The sequence below is a fragment of the Alligator mississippiensis genome, chromosome 3 (genome assembly GCF_030867095.1).
Source record: "Alligator mississippiensis isolate rAllMis1 chromosome 3, rAllMis1, whole genome shotgun sequence".
Lineage (NCBI taxonomy): Eukaryota > Metazoa > Chordata > Crocodylia > Alligatoridae > Alligator > Alligator mississippiensis.
Genome location: NC_081826.1, coordinates 91,521,723 through 91,541,173, shown reverse-complemented (window position 1 = coordinate 91,541,173; position 19,451 = coordinate 91,521,723). Strand labels below are relative to the sequence as shown.

The 19,451-nt window shown below is 44.7% G+C and overlaps 1 protein-coding gene and 1 pseudogene across 6 annotated transcripts in view; both read left to right on the top strand.

The window, feature by feature from the left end:
* The window catches only part of DLGAP1 (DLG associated protein 1), a 735,970-nt gene that overhangs the window by 334,670 nt on the left and 381,849 nt on the right, over positions 1-19,451 (top strand). The window lies entirely within an intron of this gene.
* LOC132249720 (U2 spliceosomal RNA) lies at positions 5,443-5,713 on the top strand (annotated as a pseudogene).

Below are 19,451 nucleotides of genomic sequence, written 5' to 3'. Positions count from 1 at the left end.
TAGACCAACCCAAATAGTTGGAAAATATTTATTAAGCAAGCTTTCGGGTTCAAAAACCCTTCGTCATGCTAAGGAAGCTTCAGCAGTTGGTGTGTGCTCTTCCTGGATGGAATGAAAAGTAAAGAAGCCAGCAGCTGGGCTGGTATGCATACAAGACAGGTAGTCAGTGAAAATGTAGATTGAGGAGTCAATGGGTGAGAGACAAGCTGGGCGGGAGGCGGGGATGAAAGTGGAGAGATACCTGGGGAGTCAGATGTCAGGCAGGTTATAATGTGTCATTAACGGGTGTAACTAAATCCAATGTCTATATTTAGTCCATGATTTTTAGTATCCAGGAGGTTGATGAAGTGGAGTTTATAGGCTCATCTCTGGGAAGTGTTTTGTAAGTTGTAGCCACATAAACTGTTAGCCATATTTGATATAGATATAGATTTTCCTTCCATGACTTCCAACAGCAGACTAAAAGATAAGACCTTCTTAAAGCTTTTAATGTTTCAACTAGAATTTTGTTCTCTCTCACTGAGTCAGCCTCTTCTTTTATAGAGTTTGTGGCCTATCTGACTTGCTTGTTATATCTTGTGCTTATAACATAGTTCTGTGGAAAATGTAGTTTTAATATTGAAACAAAGAGACAAGACTCTTTCAACCATATTTTTATCCTTGACCAAGGAACTTAAAGTTTTTGCATGTCTTGGAAGTTCCTCACAGTGTCTGTCTGTGAAACAAGTGCCCTACAAATACCTGCTTTTTACCTTCTCTGCTCATGAATAAATTTAGAATTTTGTGAGTTCAGTGGAATGAGTTATGCCGATGACAATGTACAAGTGTGAACCAGGCAACTCCTAGCTTGATAAAAAGGATTTAAAAAACTATCGAATGGAGCTTATTAAAAAAAAACAAATAAAGTCAAGATTTTTCTATAGTTTTTGGTGTCTTTCTAATTATTCTTCAGGAGATTGCTGGTTGAGCACAGATGAGTGCAAGTTTGGTGAAAAAGGAAACAAATATGTCAGCTTTCTTTTTTTATGAATATTTCTTTTGAATAATTGTTCAAACTTAAGTTTTCTTATCAAATTTTGAAGCACATAGAAAATATGAGATTTTAAAATCTTTTTGGTGTTGCCTTTGGGCCTATTTTTAAAGAGAGAATATTTCAGTCTAGAATTGACTTTGTCACTGGGGTTTCAGATGGAGCACAGGTGAAAGTCCATTAGGAAAACACCTTTTTGAACTCCATCCTTGACATACCAAGTATCATATGCAAGGGGAATGAAAAAAGAAATAACTAAAGAAGAAATATGGAGCAGGACAAGTATCAGGTGGAAAGGAAAGTTAGAGGAGAGTTTCAAAAAAAGGAAGCCAAGCTGAAATAGAAGAGTAAGAGAAAGGAAGGAGTAAGGGCAGAGGTTAGGATAGTACCCTGTAAAGAGTGAATAGGGGAAAAAAGAATGTATTGACCAAAAGAACAGAGTTCTCTAACTAATAACACTGTTTTAATGCATCATATTTAAAACCACCAGAGATCTAAATAGCTCTTTAAATTTAATTTAATGATTTTCCACAGCATGTTTAACCTGAACATTTAAATGAGAAGTGAAAAATCTAATCTATAAATTGTGTGGAATTCTTTATCCTTTTTGGTAATAGAGACTTAATTAGTGTTGCAGTTCAGCAGTCTGCCAAATACTGAGCCTGTAGCTAACAGTTCAGGAAATTCACATTTGACATATGCATCTGAGCTGTCAATTTTCAATGAAAAAGCCAGACAGGTCATGTTTCCAGTGCTAATTTGGATTTGACATCTCATTTAAACTTAAGAAAGGTTGATAGAAAATCTTAGAATGCAAATAATGCTATTACAGCAGGGGTTTGAAAAAGAGATTGTGTTGACTGACTTTGCATGAAGATGTAAATACATGTATAAGTATAAGAAATGTATACAGTATCCAAAGAAAAATATCATACCAGACAGTTTGGTGAAAGTGATCTGATAAGACCAGTCATTCACTATAGCTACCTCAACCACTCAGCAACTTAAGTGATATTTTATGATTTTTATTTTATTGAATTTCTGTGAGGCATGTGAAATGACTAAATCTGTACAGACACAGAACAAGAAGGTATTTTTAAACAATTTCTCAGTGGGAGACAGGACATAATGATCTTAAAGTATACCAAAAACAAGTATATTGAAATGTAGAGGTTTAATTTTTCAGATGGTGGAAAGTGGCATAGCTCCTTCAGAGCTGTCACAGGGTGTGAAGTTTGAGCTTTATCCTGGTGGGCAATAACTTATATAATGGAAGACACAGACAAGCCTAAAGAAGCAATACCAGTATCAGCAGGCTTACCAATCTGCATTCTGGGTATAATGGCATTCTATAAAGGAAATTACAGACAGGAAGCAGCCAATACCAATGTTACAAAAAATAAAGCCACTTTCAATTATAATACCTTTGCTAATTTCAGTATCATTTCTCTGAATACTCGAATCTGAAACTTTGGAAAATTTTCTGTCTTCAGATGCATCTACACATGCTGTTGACATGCAGCAATAAACTCTGGTGCACATTGCACCAGAGTTTATTGCTCCGAGGCGCCCCATTTGAACATGTGCCTGAGACTGCAGCATGTTGAGCTGGGTCAGAGCAGCCCCACTGGGAAGGACCTCTGGGGGTCAGCCTACGAGCTTGGGACTGCTCCTGCCCAACTCAACATGATGCGAAGGGGCCATCTGGAGCATGAGGGTGCTTCAGTACAGGGCTAGCCAGCACGTAGGTCTGTGCAAAGCGGCTAGTATTCGCTTCGGATTCAGATTGGGCCAACTTGGGGGACAGTGGTTCAATTCTGTGATTTGAATCACTGTCCCAAATTGATTCAGCCAAGTCTGATTCAGAGATTCGGCCAGGCCAGGCCCATCTCCCGCTCCTCTCCCAGACTGGCAATGGCTGCCCTAGCTCCTGGCACTTGTTAAAAAAAAGCCTCGGTGCTCGCCGGATGGGGGGGCAATCCCTGCTGCCCCCCACTGTCCCACACTGTGTGAGGGGCTCTGCATGAGCCCCCCAACCTCCCCTTGCTCCCCCAGTCCCACCTGGGCGAGCTCTGGCCCTTTAAGAAAAAAATCCCCTGGATTCACTGCTCCTGCCAGCGGGAAGCAATCCCTGCTGCCCCCCATTGCTCTTCATGAGCCCCCAGAACCCTGAGGCTGCTGTAGGAGTGTGAATTTGGGGCTTTTCTTGGCTTTTTTTTTCTTAAAGGGCCAGAGCTGGCTTGGGCAGGGCATCTGTGGAGGGCTGGGGGAATAGGGGGGGAGTCAGGGGGTTTCTGCAGAAGCCCCCATGCAGCATGGGACAGTGGGGATTGCCCCCCACCCAGCAGCACCTAGTGAGCACCGGGGCTTTTCTTTAAAGTACCGGCAGCTAGGGCAGGCGGGGCACCCATGGGGGGGCTGGGGGAGCAGGCGGGGGTCAGGGGGGCTGACAAGGGTCCCCCCATAGTCTCCTCCCCCCTCCCACAGCCACCCCCCCTTCTCTGCCTCTAGTACTTACCAGTTCGGAATCAGCTGCAGCTCCCTGCTACAGCCACCGGGGACTGCCTGAATCATCAAAGCAAAGATTTTCCAAAGATTTGGAGAGCTTTGAATTGATTCAGACCTTCAAATTGGTCCCCTGATTTGATTCAGATTTAGAGATTTGGCCACCGAATCAGGCCAAATCTCCTCTGAATCAAATCACCACCCCACCACCGGAAGCTTCACACAGCCCTACCAGCAGGTAACCCCCACACTAAAGCACCCTCATGCCCCAGCCAGCTAGGTCAGCATCTATATGTGTATTACTGTGCATGAAAAAAAGTCTGCAGCAGGATAGGACTTGTATTTACAACTACTACCCTGTTGTGGAGTTTATTAGCTTACTGCGGCCTAATAGGGCTATACATGTAGATGCCGAGATGTTTAGTGTGGAATTAATTACATAAATTTCATAGACATTAGTCATCTCTGCAGTAAATGTCTTGTGTAGATGCACCCTTTGGGTATTAATGTATAATTACATAGTTTGAATGTTTGCAAAAAGTTCATATAGAAAAGCTACAAGCATCTATGAATAAAATTCATTGAAAAAAATCAAGAATATTTATAGTGAAATATGTTTTGTATAATTTGTGCAGTACATTTTTACATTACATTTTAATTTGAAACACAAAAATATAAACATTCAAAATGTCTCAACGTTAGATCTAAAATTGCAGGACATTCGTTCTAATAAAATCCCCTAAGTGCCTTTAGGTTCTTCTTCCATGGTGCTCTCAGTCTCATGAGCACACAGATAATCTGCTGGTATATGTCAGTCTGAAGTCACCAGAACAATGATATTTACCCTACTTGAGATTTTGAACCATAACACTGTATTTACTGGAATAGAAGATGACCCTGAATATAATACAACCTCCAATAGTTAGATTTCATATATGGAAAAATTATACATGTGATAAGATTTTTACAGGTATAGGATCTAATTATTGGAGGTTTGCCTTGGATTTGTTCTCCTCTCACTGCTACAGCAATAAATCAGGGTGGGGGCGGCAGGTAGCCCCCTTGCTGTCTACACCCCTGAACTTCTTCCCCTTGCAGCCCCTTCCCTGCCTCCTTACTGTTAGACCCTGCTCTCCCTCAATACATGAAAGTGAGGGGCAAATTTGTAAACACTGACTTTGAAATAAATATGCCTGTAGTAATTTGTATATAGGCAAGTTACTACAGATACCCTATGGTTATTTATACACATACATTTGTCTGCTCTGACGCACCAGAGATCCAGCGTGTCGGAGATCAGCTCTGCATGTGAGCTGATGCGCCCGGTGCTGCATTGCATACATTTGTATAAGTGGTGAAATGCGTGTCAGCACTAAGAAAATGGCGGCAGTGCACTTCTGAACTAAAACACCTTCGATGTGTTTTAGTTCTAAAGTGCTGCCATCATTTTCTCAGCAATGACGCACATTTTGCCATTTATACAAATGCATGTGCTGCAGCACTGAACGCTTTTAAAAGCACCTGGCACTGCAGTTCAAGCATGTCTACAAATGCCCATAGACTTCATCCAAAAGTGATGTATTTTACCTTTTTTGAAAAAGGTGCAAGTTTTAGCCACAATAGTCATATGTGACAGGCTGAGAGGGCAACACGGGAATTCTCGGTGAACTGTTTGGGACCCTGTTTAGTGATGTTTATCAGACATTTAAAGCTGGTGAAGAAACATGGATGATCAGAAATGGGAAAAAAAGGTGCAGCTCAGCTGTGGGAGTAAAGAGGAAGTAAAAATGTACTCAATGTAATGGAACACCGTGACTTAAAGAGTTGGAGCTGAAGGGGACTGCATGCAATGGGCTCTGCCATGTGTCTTGTTCAGATGGGATGCCTAACAGATCCTTGGTGTGGTTTCAGCATCTCAGCCTTTTAGCTAAGATCAAGCCTTTTTGGCACAAAACAGAAGGTGTTCGGGTTGACTCTGTCCCTCCAAGTGCTGACCTGATGTTGAAGTACCTCCAGTGCTAATTTCCTGTGGAGGAAATACCTGCCTATTTTTTTTAGGGTCAAAAAAAAAAGGTTCCTATCAGCATTTTTGATACCAGGAGAAGGTATCAGAGCTAGCTCTGGCATCTTTAAGTGCTGACCTGGTATTGCTGTACCTCCAGGCTCGGTACTCATTCCCTCCTGGGGGAGCAACTGCCTTTTTTTTTTTTTTAAGGGCCACACTAAACAAATAAAAAAGGATCCCATCAGTATTATGCCTAATATGAGTTATATATTTTATAGTAATGCTCAGTGTTGGCTGCATTTAATCCACTTCATAGTTGGTTTCTATTATGGAGCACTTGCTACTTTTGGCAGCATTTTAATGATAGACAATGCATTTAATGAGATATCCTTATATGTGAATATAAGGTGAGAGGCTTTTTCCCCATGCTGATTGGGGGAAAAACCTGGTCTTTTATCCAAGTAAATATGGATGCATGTAAGCCAGGATGTAGGATGTAGCCAGGACCTGCAAGTCTGAAATCATTGAGCAGGCCATGGAATCAGGGGACAAGTGTAGAATCCACTTCCTCCTCACCATTATGAATTCCACCAGTGACCTTTTTAGACTTCATGTGATGCTTTAGAGGATATTGTAGAGGGGGATGAAGGAGAATGGTATTTAATTTATTTAAATGAAAACCAATAGCTAAGAACATTAATATCCCAATTTTGTATGGGGTGTACCATTTAAAGATTGTCTTTACCATGTTCATCTGTCTAATGGTAACTTGCAAAATATGTGATAGCTCCCCATGCAATTAACAGTGTACTACAAATCTTCATAAAACAGACAATATTGATACATTTAAGTAAGAATATTTTTTTTTATATTTTCTTCTAAAATTGGTGATGTCATCTGTAAAAGTACTTAATTTCCTATTTATCTTGAGTCTTACTTGTCTACCCTTGAATGGAAATATGTGTGCTTGTTAATAGTTTACAGGCATGATAATACAAGAAGATTTTCTGAGCAGCTAACTAAGCTTTAAAAGGCTGATCAGGATATCACAATGAATTTATTTTTATGACTATTTAAATATGTGACATAGTGAATATTGCCAGCTTCCAAAACATGAGTCATCTACAAAAAAAAGAGCTAAACAATATATTTTTCTTCATTTGTTTCCCTGTTCTTGATTCTCTAGGGTGCACTTGAATCTCATTTTCATGTATTTGCATAATGATTAAGGTAGGAAAAGACTTTATTTTTAACATAGGCTGAGATTCTCACCTAATCACTTTTCCAGGAGCTAAGTCTTAAAGAAAACCCCAAGATTTGAGATGAAATATTGGCAGTACTGCAGAGTTCACAATGATTTCTATTGGAGGAAAATTAGATATTTTGTTTTCTATAAAGAGGAAATAAAGAAGGTCACTTATAAGGTATGAATATTACCACTAAACGAAGAGTATTGTAAAGTATAATCACTGATACAACCTGTGTTCCTTTGGGTATGTTGGAGAACTTCTTGTAGAAGGCCTGGCTTATGAAGTATTGGTGATATACTACCCCCCACCCCTATTTTCAAAGGTAAAATTTATTTTGCTTCCTTTATATAAGGAGATTTGTCTAACTGTTGAGATAAAAAAGCTTTAGGAAATTGACAGATCTCACATTTTTCCTTCCAAACCAATAAAGAAAATGTTAACAGATTCACTTCGATATATGTGCAAACCCACCCTCTCCAATTAAAATCAGGTACATAGTAGAAAACTAGTCACTGTAAATAAATTGAGTTGTCTTCCAAATTTCCATTAGATGGCATGAAAACATTCAAAATGATGACTAATTCAGCACAAAAGGGAACCAAAAACTGAAACTATATGAAGTATTTAATTTTCAAAATTATGTACAGTAGTTATGGGTATCACTATAACTGTAGAGCAGTAATTCTCAAACAGGGTTTTGTGGGAGTCTGACCAAACTTTAGTTAAAGTGCCCCTACCACCATTTGGAAGTGTGGGACACTGAATACATGTGATGTTGCAAACACTAATTACATTGGCTCTGAAAGCCACTCTAATTAAAGCGCCCCCTCCCCTACACCTCAGAGCACGTGTATAGATGTCCAGAGATTTCAAATAGGAATCTGTAGTGTCAAAAACATTCTGACCAGTTATTGTCTTTCTGAGTTCTTTATAGTAGAAAAAATTCTCTATTATTTCTCTAGAAATGAGTGAGATTGAAATGCTGCCTTGAGTCTAATGAGGGTTGCCTTGAATCTAAAATGTTGAGAACTAGTGCTGTAGATGTACTTTAGTCAGGTAAAATCAGTAGGATTTTGACAGGTGCAATTTTGTGTGCCATTAGACAAAAAAGGGTGCCTATTCACCTCGATCATTGACGGATGTCCACATGGCACCAGTCCAACTACAGTTAGTTCTGAAATGGATGGGTACAAGTCAGCAGGCCCGGATGATCTCCATCCACAGCTGCTGAAAGAATTGGCCAGTGTCATAGCTGAGCCAGTGGCACAGCTGTTCGAGCACTTGTGGTGCTCCGGCCAGGTACCTGAGGACTGGAGAAGGGCCAATGTGGTGCCCATTTTCAAGAAAGGGAGAAGGGATAAGCCGGGTAACTTTAGACCAGTCAGTCTTACCTCTATTCCTGGGAAAATGCTAGAGAAAATAATCAAAGAGCACATTTGTGCAAGCCTAGCAGGGGAAACAATACTGAGGGGAAACCAGTACGGGTTTGTCACAAACCAGACGGGTTTGTCCTGCCTGACAAACTTTGTAGCCTTCTATGATCAGGTCACACACTGCCTGGACATGGGAGCCGAGGCTAATGTCATCTTCCTGGACTTTAGGAAGGCCTTCAACACAGTTTTGCACCCTATCCTCATTGGGAAGTTAGCAGACTGTGGAGTGGACACCTCATTAGTCTCATTGGTCAGGTGGGTGGCCAACCGGCTTAGGGACCGCACCCAGAGAGTGGTGGTGGATGGTTCCTTCTTGGCCTGGAGGGAGGTGGGCAGTGTGGTCCCACAGGGTTCGGTCCTCGGACCGATATTATTTAATATCTGCATCAGCAATTTGGATGAGGGCGTGGAGAGCACCCTCTCCAAGTTTGCTGATGATACCAAGTTATGTGGCAAAGTTAATACATCGGAGGGCAGGGAGCAGATTCAGGCTGACCTGGACAGGTTGGATCAATGGGCAGAGAGAAATAGGATGCAATTTAATAAAGTTAAATGTAAGGTACTTCACCTGGGAGGGAGGAACCCCCAGCACACCTATAGATTGGGGAGTGTCCTTCTCAGCAGCTCGGAGGCAGAGAGGGATCTTGGAGTCATAATTGACTCCAAGATGAACATGAGCCAGCAGTGTAACGAGACCATCAACACGGCCAATCGCACCTTGTTGTGCATTAGCAGGTGCATGACTAATAGATCAAAGGAAGTGATGCTCCCCCTCTATGTGGCACTGGTCAGGCCACGGTTGGAGTACTGTGTCCAGTTTTGGGCGCCACACTTCAAGAGGAACATGGGGAATCTTGAGAGGGTCCAGAGGAGGGCCACTCGCATGATTAGTGGCCTTCGTGATAGACCCTATGGGGGGAGGTTGAGAGAGCTGAATCTCTTCAGCCTTCACAAGAGACGGCTGAGGGGAGATCTTGTGGCTGCCTATACATTTATTAGGGGAGGTCAACGGGGAATATGGGAAGCGCTGTTTACTAAGGTGCCTCAGGGAGTAACGAGGAATAACGGGTGTAAACTAATTGAGAGTGGATTTAGGTTAGATATTAGGAAGAAGATATTTTCACAGTAAGGGTGGCCAGGATCTAGAATAGGCTTCCAAGAGAGGTGGTGCTATCACCTAGCTTGGAGGTCTTCAAGAGGAGGCTAGATAGTCACCTGGCTGGGATCATCTGACCTGGGTCCTCTTTCCTGCCAGAGGCAGGAGGTCGGACACGATGATCCATTGTGGTCCCTTCCGACTCTACAATCTATGAATCTATTATAGTTCAAAGGAAGAAAATAAAATAATTATTTATTAAAGGGAAAATTAAAAAATTAGTTTTTGGATTCAGAAGTCAGCAAGAGCCACCAAAAAAAGCTGTTGTTCTTAAAATTACAGTCAATAGCCTATATTTTATTCTCTCTGAAAAATGTTTTCCCTAGTTTCTTTGAAGACATCAGTCAAGTGATATGATCTCTATGCTTCCCTGGCAGGGTAAGCAAGCACAATAACAACATTTTGTGGTGTTTTCCTCAGCATTAGTAAGATCCTCTTCTTATGAGGTTAGCTCCTGTAATTCAATAGAGTTACTTCTTATTTATCCACCTCTTGCTTGTACCAGGGTAAGACCCATTCTTCTAATGATGCCATTAAGGGTACCTGTAGACATATGGGGACTCGGCTCTGATGCACTGTAATTACAGTACATAAGAGCAGACTTGATTACTTGAGTCTACTGGAGTGTGATAATTAGTGCGCTCCAGCAGCTTCTATATCTCATGTATTCAGCATGCCTGCACTTCAAAATGGTGGTAAGGGCACTTTAACTAAAGCTTATCAAACACGCTTTAGTTAAAGTGCCTCCCCCCCACCATTTTAAGTGTAGGACACTGAATACACGAGATGCTGTAGGCACTTCAATTACAGTGGCTCTCAGAACTGCTCTAATTAAAGTTCCCCCCTATGACCCTCGGAGCATGTGTAAAGATCTTCCCTAAGAGCCTACTAAGTCTAGGGGGAGAAGACATAGATTTCTTCTAAGGAGATGGCATAATTCAGGGGTGGCCAATGTGCATCACATATCCCACAGGTGGCAAAGGAAATACCTGTGTATGGCATGTTGCGGATCAGCAAGGGGACAGGCAGCACAGTGGCAAATAGGGTAGGAAACCAAAAGAAAGTACATTGGGCAGGGAACACAGGGCAGAGAGCAGAAAGCAGAGCAATAGATTCAACAGGGAAAGGGGATGACAGTGGCACTCAGAAGGAGCCAGGATAGGTTGTAGCATGCCTGCTAAAAAGGTTGGCCCCCACTGGATAATTGATCACTTTGATATGCATTAAAATTTCCACAGAAGTTAACAGTTCAAGCTCCAATTTAAATTTCTCGGTGTTCTTCATTCCTGTCACATCACTGCTGACTGTAACACAGCTAACACATCACTGCTGGCTGTAATGCACCATCATCCACATATAATAATATGACATGATTCATGTCTAATAATGCTTCTAAAATTATACTGAATGAGATGACTGATATTGGATATTATATAGTTCTATGTATAATATTGTAAGAGAGATAAAACAAAAAATTGTAATAATAAAATATATTGGTATTACAAAATATATCATTTTATATTTCTATAGAAATTGAGTCTCTACATACAGGCAGTCCTCAGACTTACAACACAATTGGTTCCTGAAAACTGCACCTTAAGTCTGTAACTCAGAACCAATTTTCCCATAGGAACAATGTTACAAATGGGGGATTGGTTCCTTTACCATGCTGGGCACAGCTACATCAGGCTAGAAAATTGTGGTGGGAGGGAAGGGGAGAGGGCTGGGGTTGCACTGGGCTGTGCTTCAGGCAGAAGGCACTGGGAGCGGGAACTGTGCCTCCCCACCACTCACCTAGCAGGCGTGGGGCAGGCACGAGACTGCATGGCTGTGTTGCCTCCGGACAAGCATCGAGCAGTGGTGGGAGCCATCCCAATGTCCCAGCACCTCCTGGATGAGCAGCGGCTTTGCCCCAGGTGGGCGAGTGGCAGCAGGGCATGGGGGGGGGGGTGTGTGCCACCCGAAAACTTGCTATAGCCCCCACTCTGCCACCTGCCTCACCCTGATCCGAAGGCAAATGCCTCCCCCATGCCCTGCCACCACTCACCCAGCTGGAGTAAAGGTGCTGCTCGTCCAGGAGGTGTGGGAAGGCTGGAATGGCTGCCGCCACTGCGCACCACTTGTCTGGAGGCAGTGCAGAGGCTCAGTCTTGCACCAACCCTTCAACAGCTGGGTGAGTGGTGGGTGGGGCATAACACCCACTCCCAGCACCTTCAGCCCAGAGCACAGCCCAGTGCAGCCCTGGCACACATCCTGGGGCACACACTTCTCCCATGCCCTCCCAGACCAGCAGCAGGGATAGCGGCAAAAGCCACCAGACAAGCTGCCACACAAGCAGCTCCAAGACTGGTGGTGCACAGCTGTATGAGCCACCCCACCCCCTTCCTGGGCTGTGTTTGCCCCAGCCCCAATCTCTCCCTCACTGTGCGGCTTTGATCTGCCTCCCCACACCCCTTCTTTCCCCACTCCCCCTCACCACAACAGACTTACCAGCTACACGCAGCTTTGTTGACTGTCATAAAGGTAAAACCTGCATGGGAACTAAAAAACAGGGTGTGAATTTACAAATGCCATTTGTTGTAACTCAAAAAGTCATAAATTTAGGACAGCATGTACTAGTTTCATAGTTGATAGCGTTGGAAGGGACCTGAGCAGATCATCCAGTCCGACCCCCTGCCATGGGCAGGAAGGAATGCTGGGATCAAATGACCCTGGCTAGGTGATTATCTAGCCTCCTTTTGAAGACCCCCAAGGTAGGAGCAAGCACCACTTCCCTTGGAAGTTGGTTCCAGATCCTAGCCACCCTGACTGTGAAGTAGTGCCTCCTGATGTCTAGCCTGAACCTACTCTCATTCAACTTGTGGCCATTATTCCTAGTTACTCTGGGTAGTGCTTAGGGTAACAGGGCCTCTCCCATTCCCCGCTGGTTCCCCCTGGTGAGTTTATAGACAGCCACCAGATCCCCTCTCAGCCTTCTCCTGTGGAGGCTGAACAGGTTCAGGTCCCATAGCCTCTCCTCGTAGGGCCTGCCCTGCTGCCCCCTGACCATGTGAGTGGCCCTCCTCTGAACCCTCTCAATGCTGTCCACATCCCTCCTGAAGTGCGGCACCCAGAACTGGATGCAGTACTCCAACTGCGGCCTGAACAATGTCGCATAGAGGGGGAGGACCACCTTCTTGGACCTGCTCATGATGCATCTGTGGATGCATAACAAGGTGCGGTTAGCCTTCCTGACCGCGTCCTTGCATTGGCGGCCCATGTTCATCTTGGAATCAATAATGACTCCAAGATCCCTTTCTGCCAAGTGCTGATGAAAAGGGAGTTCCCCAGTCTGTAGGTATGCTGCTGGTTCTTTCTCCCCAGGTGCAGTACCTTGTACTTGTCAGTATTGAATCCCATCCTATTCTCATCTGCCCACCCCTGTAACCTGTCCAGATCTAGTTGTAGCCTGTCCCTCCCTTCTAGCATGCCTACCTCTCCCCATATCTTAGTGTCATCCATGAATTTGAACAAGGTGCTTTTCATCCCTTTGTCCAAGTCCCTGATAAGAATGTTGAACAGTGCGGGCCCAAGGACTGAGCCCTGGGGGACTCCACTGCCCACATCCCTCCAAGTCGAAAATGACCCATCCACCACCACTCTCTGGGTGCCACCCTCTAGCCAATTTGCAACCCAACTGACTGTGTAGGCATCAGTGCCACAGCTGCCTAGTTTATTACTGAGAATGGAGTGAGAGACAGTATTGAAGGCCTTCCTAAAGTCCAGAAAGACTATGTCCACCATGACACCTGCATCCAAGGATTTAGTAACCTGATCATAAAAGGCAACCAGGTTGGTTTGACAGGACCTGCCCCTAATGAACCCATGTTGGTTGCCCCTGAGCATAATCTCCCCTGCTGGTCCCTTGCAGATGTGCTCCTGGATAATTTTCTCAAAGAGCTTCCCCAGGACTGAGGTAAGACTAACAGTCCTATAGTTACCTGGGTCCTCCTTCCTCCCTTTTTTGAAAATGGGGGCCACATTGTCCTTTTTCCAGTTCTCTGGTACCTGGCCAGAGCACCACAAGTGCTCATAAAGCTGTGCCAGGGGCCCCACAATGACCCCTGCCAATTCCCTCAGCACCTTGGGGTGGAGATCATCTGGACCTGCTGATTTAAACATGTCCAGCCCCACCAGAAGTTCCCTGACTAGGTTCTCCCCGACCCTAGGCCTGGCTGTGCCTCTCCTAAGTCCGTCCAGAATCCCAGTGGGAGAGAAGTCCTGGTCCCTGATCAGAAAAATGGAGGCAAAGAATTTGTTAATTAGGTCAGCTTTTTTGTCTGGTGCAACCACCAGATTGTCAAGCGTGTCCTGCAGTGGCCCCATTTTACCCGGTTCCTTCTTTTTACTCCCTATGTATTTAAAAGAGCACTTCTTGTTATCTTTGATCCTGGTCCTCTAGTCCAAGCTCCATCTCCACCTTAGCCTTCCTAACAGCCCCCCTGCAGTCTCGAGCAATGGATGCATAATCCTGCTTTGTGATAGCCCCTTCCTTCCACCGGGTGTACACCTCCTTTTTAGCTTTCAGATGTTCCTGAATGCCTTTGAGCCATGTGGGCTTTTGAGCACTCTTGCCCCCTTTGACTCGCATTGGGACTGTCACTCTTTGGGCTCAGAGGATCGCCTCTTTAAGGAACGACCACTTGTCTTGGACTCCCAACTCCCCTGCCCTCCGGCATCTCAGTGCATCTCCTACTAATCTCCTTAACTCGTTGAAATAGGCCCTCCTGAAGTCAAGGGCTACTGCCTTGCTGCAGACCTTTGACACCCTGTGCTGGATAGTGAATTCCAGTAGGTGATAATCGCTATCACCCAGGTGGTCAAGAACCCACAGTCCCCTCACCAGGTCATCACCTATGGCCAGGACTAGGTCCAGCAAGGCATTTCCCCTGGTTGGACTGTGCACCTTCTGGGTTAGGTGGAGGTCCTGTATCTCGGCTAGGAACCTACGTGAGTGGTCAGACCTGGCTGACTGCTCCTCCCAGTGGATGTCTGGGTAGTTTAAGTCACTTATGATGACCACATCCCTTGACTTAACTGCCTCTGAGAGCTGACCTGAGAATTCCCAGTCCAACTCTTCCCCCTGGTTGGGTGGTCTATAGTAAACACCCACCATTAAGTCCCTTTCCCCATGACCCCCTTGTATTCCTACCCAGAGCACTTCAGTCTGCCCCTCCTCTGACCCCATCTTGTTTGTTGAAGACGTGTATTGCTCTTTGACATAGAGTGCCAGACCCCCGCCTTTCCTCCCCATTCTTTCCCACCTGTACAGTCTGTATCCCCTAATGTTTACCGCCCAATCATGGGTTGAATCCCACCAGGTTTCAGTGAGCTCTGCTATGTCCGGGTTTGTGTTAATTAGCAGGAGGGCAAGTTCCTCCTGCTTGTTCTCTATACTATGAGCATTAGTGTAGATGTATTTAAGGCCTCCTATGGGTGCTTGCACCACCCCCTTGATCCTAGGACTATCTGTACCCCTGCCACTTACCTGGGTACTTCTTGTGCTCATCACCTATCTTGGCTGGGAAGTGTCCTCGTGTTCCTCTGTGGCCCCATCTGGAGGCGTCAGAGGAGCCCAGGGTAGGTGGTGCACCGGGGCACGGTTCCTAGCAGCAGCTCACTGCATCCTTACCATGTCTGTGGAGCTCCGAGTCTTCCTCTCTTTCCTGCTGGAGTCTCCCTCCTGGCTTACTCCTGTACACCTGCCTAGCATGAATGCCGGCGTGCCCTTACAGAGCACGCCTGTTTGCACACTCTGTTCATGCAAGGCTCCCAGCCAGCTTAGTTAAGAGGGATCCATGGGGCTCCCCCTCCAGATCCTCTACAGCTGTGCTGGCTCCTCTGCCCAACTTACCTTTGGAGAATCTGCCGCCGTTGCCTCTGCCTCTGCTGCAGCTGCTGCTGGTGAGTACAGGGGGCACACGTGTGCTGGAGGCACATGTGCGCCCACTCTGGTCTCAAGCCCCAACTGCCGGGGCTTGATAAAACTGTGGCCTTTAAGGGCCACGGTTTGAATTACCTGTGCTGGCCCAGCAGCCAATCAGGCCACTCCGGGCTTCCACAGAACAACCTGCCAGCAGCCCCACTCCCTGTCTCCCTCCCACAGGGAGAGCCCCGGTTCCTGGGGTGGCCACAGCCACTTGTCCCAAGGATCAGCCTCAGGGCAGTCCCCCCTCACCTGGGGGGAAGTCTCCCCCTAGCCTGCCTGTGCCCCACAAAGCACACCTGTTTGTCTTAACTCAAAAAGTTGTAGATTGAGGACTGCCTGTACTATTATTTAAGATGTTCTAGTGGAAAGCAGACTCTATCTAGCTGTTATTTCTATAGCTATACTAATTCCATAAAAGATCTATGTTACTTAAAAGCACAACTCTTAAAATTGATAGTAAAAATAGCTTTGTAGGATTCCATACTTAGTGCGTGTCATAATTTCTAAATCAAATGTAATTTTTTTACAAATAAAAGTTGGCCAGTGCTACTAACTCAAACTGTGCTCTGAGTGAAACTAGTTTCTTTCCTTCATATTTATTATCACCAATAAGAAATGGTTCTTCAGGACATATTATACCGTCAGTTACTTGAGTTACCCTGTTATCGTCAGATTATTTGCACAATCCTCTTGACTTCATTGGACTTTCACAGTTTATCTTAAAAAAACCACTCTAGATCCTTCCAAAGAAGACAAGAAATAGTGACAAGGATCATGCAAAATAGAGAGAAACAGCCAAAGCAAACAAATTCCTAACTAAACATAGCACATAAAAGCTGCTAGGCAAAGATAGTAGTATTTCTGTATCAATGAACATTTCCTTTGAAGTATTCTGTAAAAGGCAGAACCACTCCAAAAATTTCCTAGAGGAAACAGCTACAATTTAGAAATACTTCAAAATGCTGTATGGAACATGGGAGGGGAATATTTAGTCCCATGATTTGGAATAAGCATGTAGATCAGGGTGGTCAGATTGATATAGTGTATTTGGACTTTAAAATGCTTTTGATAAGTTTCTGCATCAAAGTCTCTTAATGAAATTAGGCTGTTATGGCATCAGAGGCAAGGCTTCTATTGGCCTCACAAGTAGATCAGCAGCTAGCTAAAGGACAGAAAATAAATAGTGAATATAAATGAGACACTGATAAAGATTTTGGGGGTTGATACTGATAACTGATATTTAAGGAGGTATATTGGCTGATACCAATCCAATATCCAGTACAGCTGCCTCCAGGTAGTAAGTCTGGTGTGGTGGAAGGGGAGTGGGGAGGGAAGGGGCATGGCGGGGGCAGATCAATGATCTCCATGGTGGGGGGAGGCACTGGGCAGGGGCAGGCACTGCCCAGTGGGGCAGGGGCATGGGGTGGAGGCATTGCTCATGGGGGGGAGGCAGCTCCTACCACAGCTTGCACCCTGGTAGGGCAGGGGGGGTGTGTGTGTGCCCCCCAGATCAACATGGGACAGGCGAGCGGGTTGGAGCCAGCACTGTGCGACTCTTCTTGGTGGGGTCTGGGCTCAGTGCAGGCGCTGGTAGTGCTGTGAGGCGGCTGCAACCACCCCACATATCACCACAGCTCTACTCCCAGCATTGCCACTGCCACCAGCCGCCTGGCGCAGCCCCAGTTCTTTCCGGCAAATGGGTGGAGGCAAGACATGGAGTAGCCTGGGACTGAGAGCAGAGCTGCAGTAAAATTTGTGGTGGCTGCAGCACCTCCCAGCACTGCCGGTGCCTGCTCTGAGCCCAGCCCCCACCAAGAAGAGCTGCGCAGTGTTGGCTCCAGCCTACCAACCCTGCCCCAGGCAGATCCAGGCTGGTAATTTAACCAGGTTCAAAACAGGATTAAACAAACTCCTACAGGATAGGTCCATCAGTGAGTATTAAACATGAAAGCTAGGGATACAACCTACAAATATGATTTGCAGGCTAGGTCTCCAAATGCTAGAAACTGTAAGGAAAGAAGGGCAACTGACAGATCAATCTGGATAGGTCCTTCATATGTACTCTTCCTCATAACATACACACACTACTGTGAGCTATAGGACACAGGGCTCAATGGAATTGTGTTCCGATTTAGTATGGCATTTCTTATTTTCGTAATTTACTGGAATTTAGAAAACAGTAGCCTGGAATGTTCTTTGAGTGAGCAAAGAAAGCTTGTTGGGCTACCTTGTGCCACTACATCTGTTGCACCTGCAGTCTGAGGGCTCCTCACAGTGCCCTTATGAATTTGCTCTTGATTTCAGAGCTAAGCCATTCAATAAGGCTTCTTAAACTGACTTTTAAAAGGTTTTCAAAGGTTAAGATTAGATATAAGTTATATTCCAATCCTATCCCCCTCTATCGAGATGCCTCAAGTAGGTGCTTTCAAGGGGCTTTTACTCTGTTAGGGAAGGTGATGTATTTTGCTTTAAGATCTTGATTGAAAAGATACAAAATTATCTCATCTAGTTTGCTTAAAAACTATATAAACTGAATGTTTCCTGTTATCAATGCAGTTCCTTTAAAATTAATAGGGTAAATAAAATGAAAACAATTTAAATTGAAAACCAAACTTTATAACCATGTTTTCTAGAATCACAAAAATAAGGTAAGTGGTGCTACTGAGAATGATCTGTGCCTTCCCCCATTTAGCTTTTTAAGGTGTTTGTTTTCACACTGTAAATCAACACAGTATAGCCAACTTCCACGATTTATGTCAAGTAACGCCATTGCAGAAAGCAATAAAGACCCTTGCATTTCCTTGCACTCTAAGAGAAGGTACACTACATTGCAAGCCCAGAAACCATAAATTCTAGCCCCAGGATTTCTCCCAATTGTTGTTAAATGTCTGTGCAGGTTTTATTTTGCTTTCTTGGGCAATAACTATCATTTCCCCATTTAAAAAACAATATAGCTAAGAACTTGTGAAAAGTCACTTCAGGTAAAGCTGGGAACACAACCCAGGCTTCTAATATAGCAGCACAAACTCTTGTCCACTGTGCCACACAGTCTTTCATTAGGAGCATGGTAAAGCAGCATGTGCTTCAGTATCCTGCATGAACACATTGGGGATCTATGTCACCCTTTAACAGCTAAACCACAGATTGGGGTATGATTCTTTTGCTATTTCCAACATGGGAGATTGGGTTCCTTATCTGAAGTGGTAGATGCTATACTTTTACATCCAGAGTCATTGTTACATTAAGCTATGTTGTCTGTATTCCCTAGAACACAAGTCCTCATGTCTGGGGTTTTGCTACTTCACAAATACATGTGTAACCCACTTGGAATAAGGGTGTGTTGTCTGCCAGCCTGGGCTGGTCCATATGGAATGATTCTCATTTCATCTCTTCATTACTGTGTTATTCCTGTAGTTCAGGTGTTTTCAACTTTTTTTAGTAAGGGTACCCCTGGTGGCCAGGCATGGAGCAGGGGTGGGTGGGGTGGCATGTGGCCGAACGCTAAGTGGTGGCAGCACGGGGTGGTGAATGGCGGCAGTGGTGCAGAGGGGCGCCACTGCCCTCACCCTGCCCCGGTCCTGCTCCTGGGAAGCGGTTGCATGGGGTGGTGGGTGGCAGCGCTCCGTCCCCACCTGCCCGCGTATACCCCCTAGGGCCTTCCCAAGTACCCCTAGGGGTACACATATCACTGGTTGACAACCTGTGGTGTAGCTGAAATAGGAGAGGTCAATGCCCTGGACTTACCGATTGACTGCCAGTGGTCTGTGTGGAGTTTATACACCCACAAACTTTATACACGCACATATGTGTTTGTCTGTGTGTATATTACAGTTTGTGTTGGGAGCCTTATATGATCAATGAAATGGTTTTACAGGAAACAGGGTGAAATAGTTTTATACTGTGAAATATTAGAAGAAGTTCTGTGAATCTGTGTGTATTTTGATCTGATGGTAATATATGTATGTCACGATTTATTGGACTAACTAGAAAATAACAAACAAAAAAAAATCTTTCTTTGCAAACTTTAGGGCACACGCATCCTTCTTCAGCCTGAGGGAAACCAAAGATTGTAAAAGTCCCCTTAGGTAGAAAATAAACTTCATT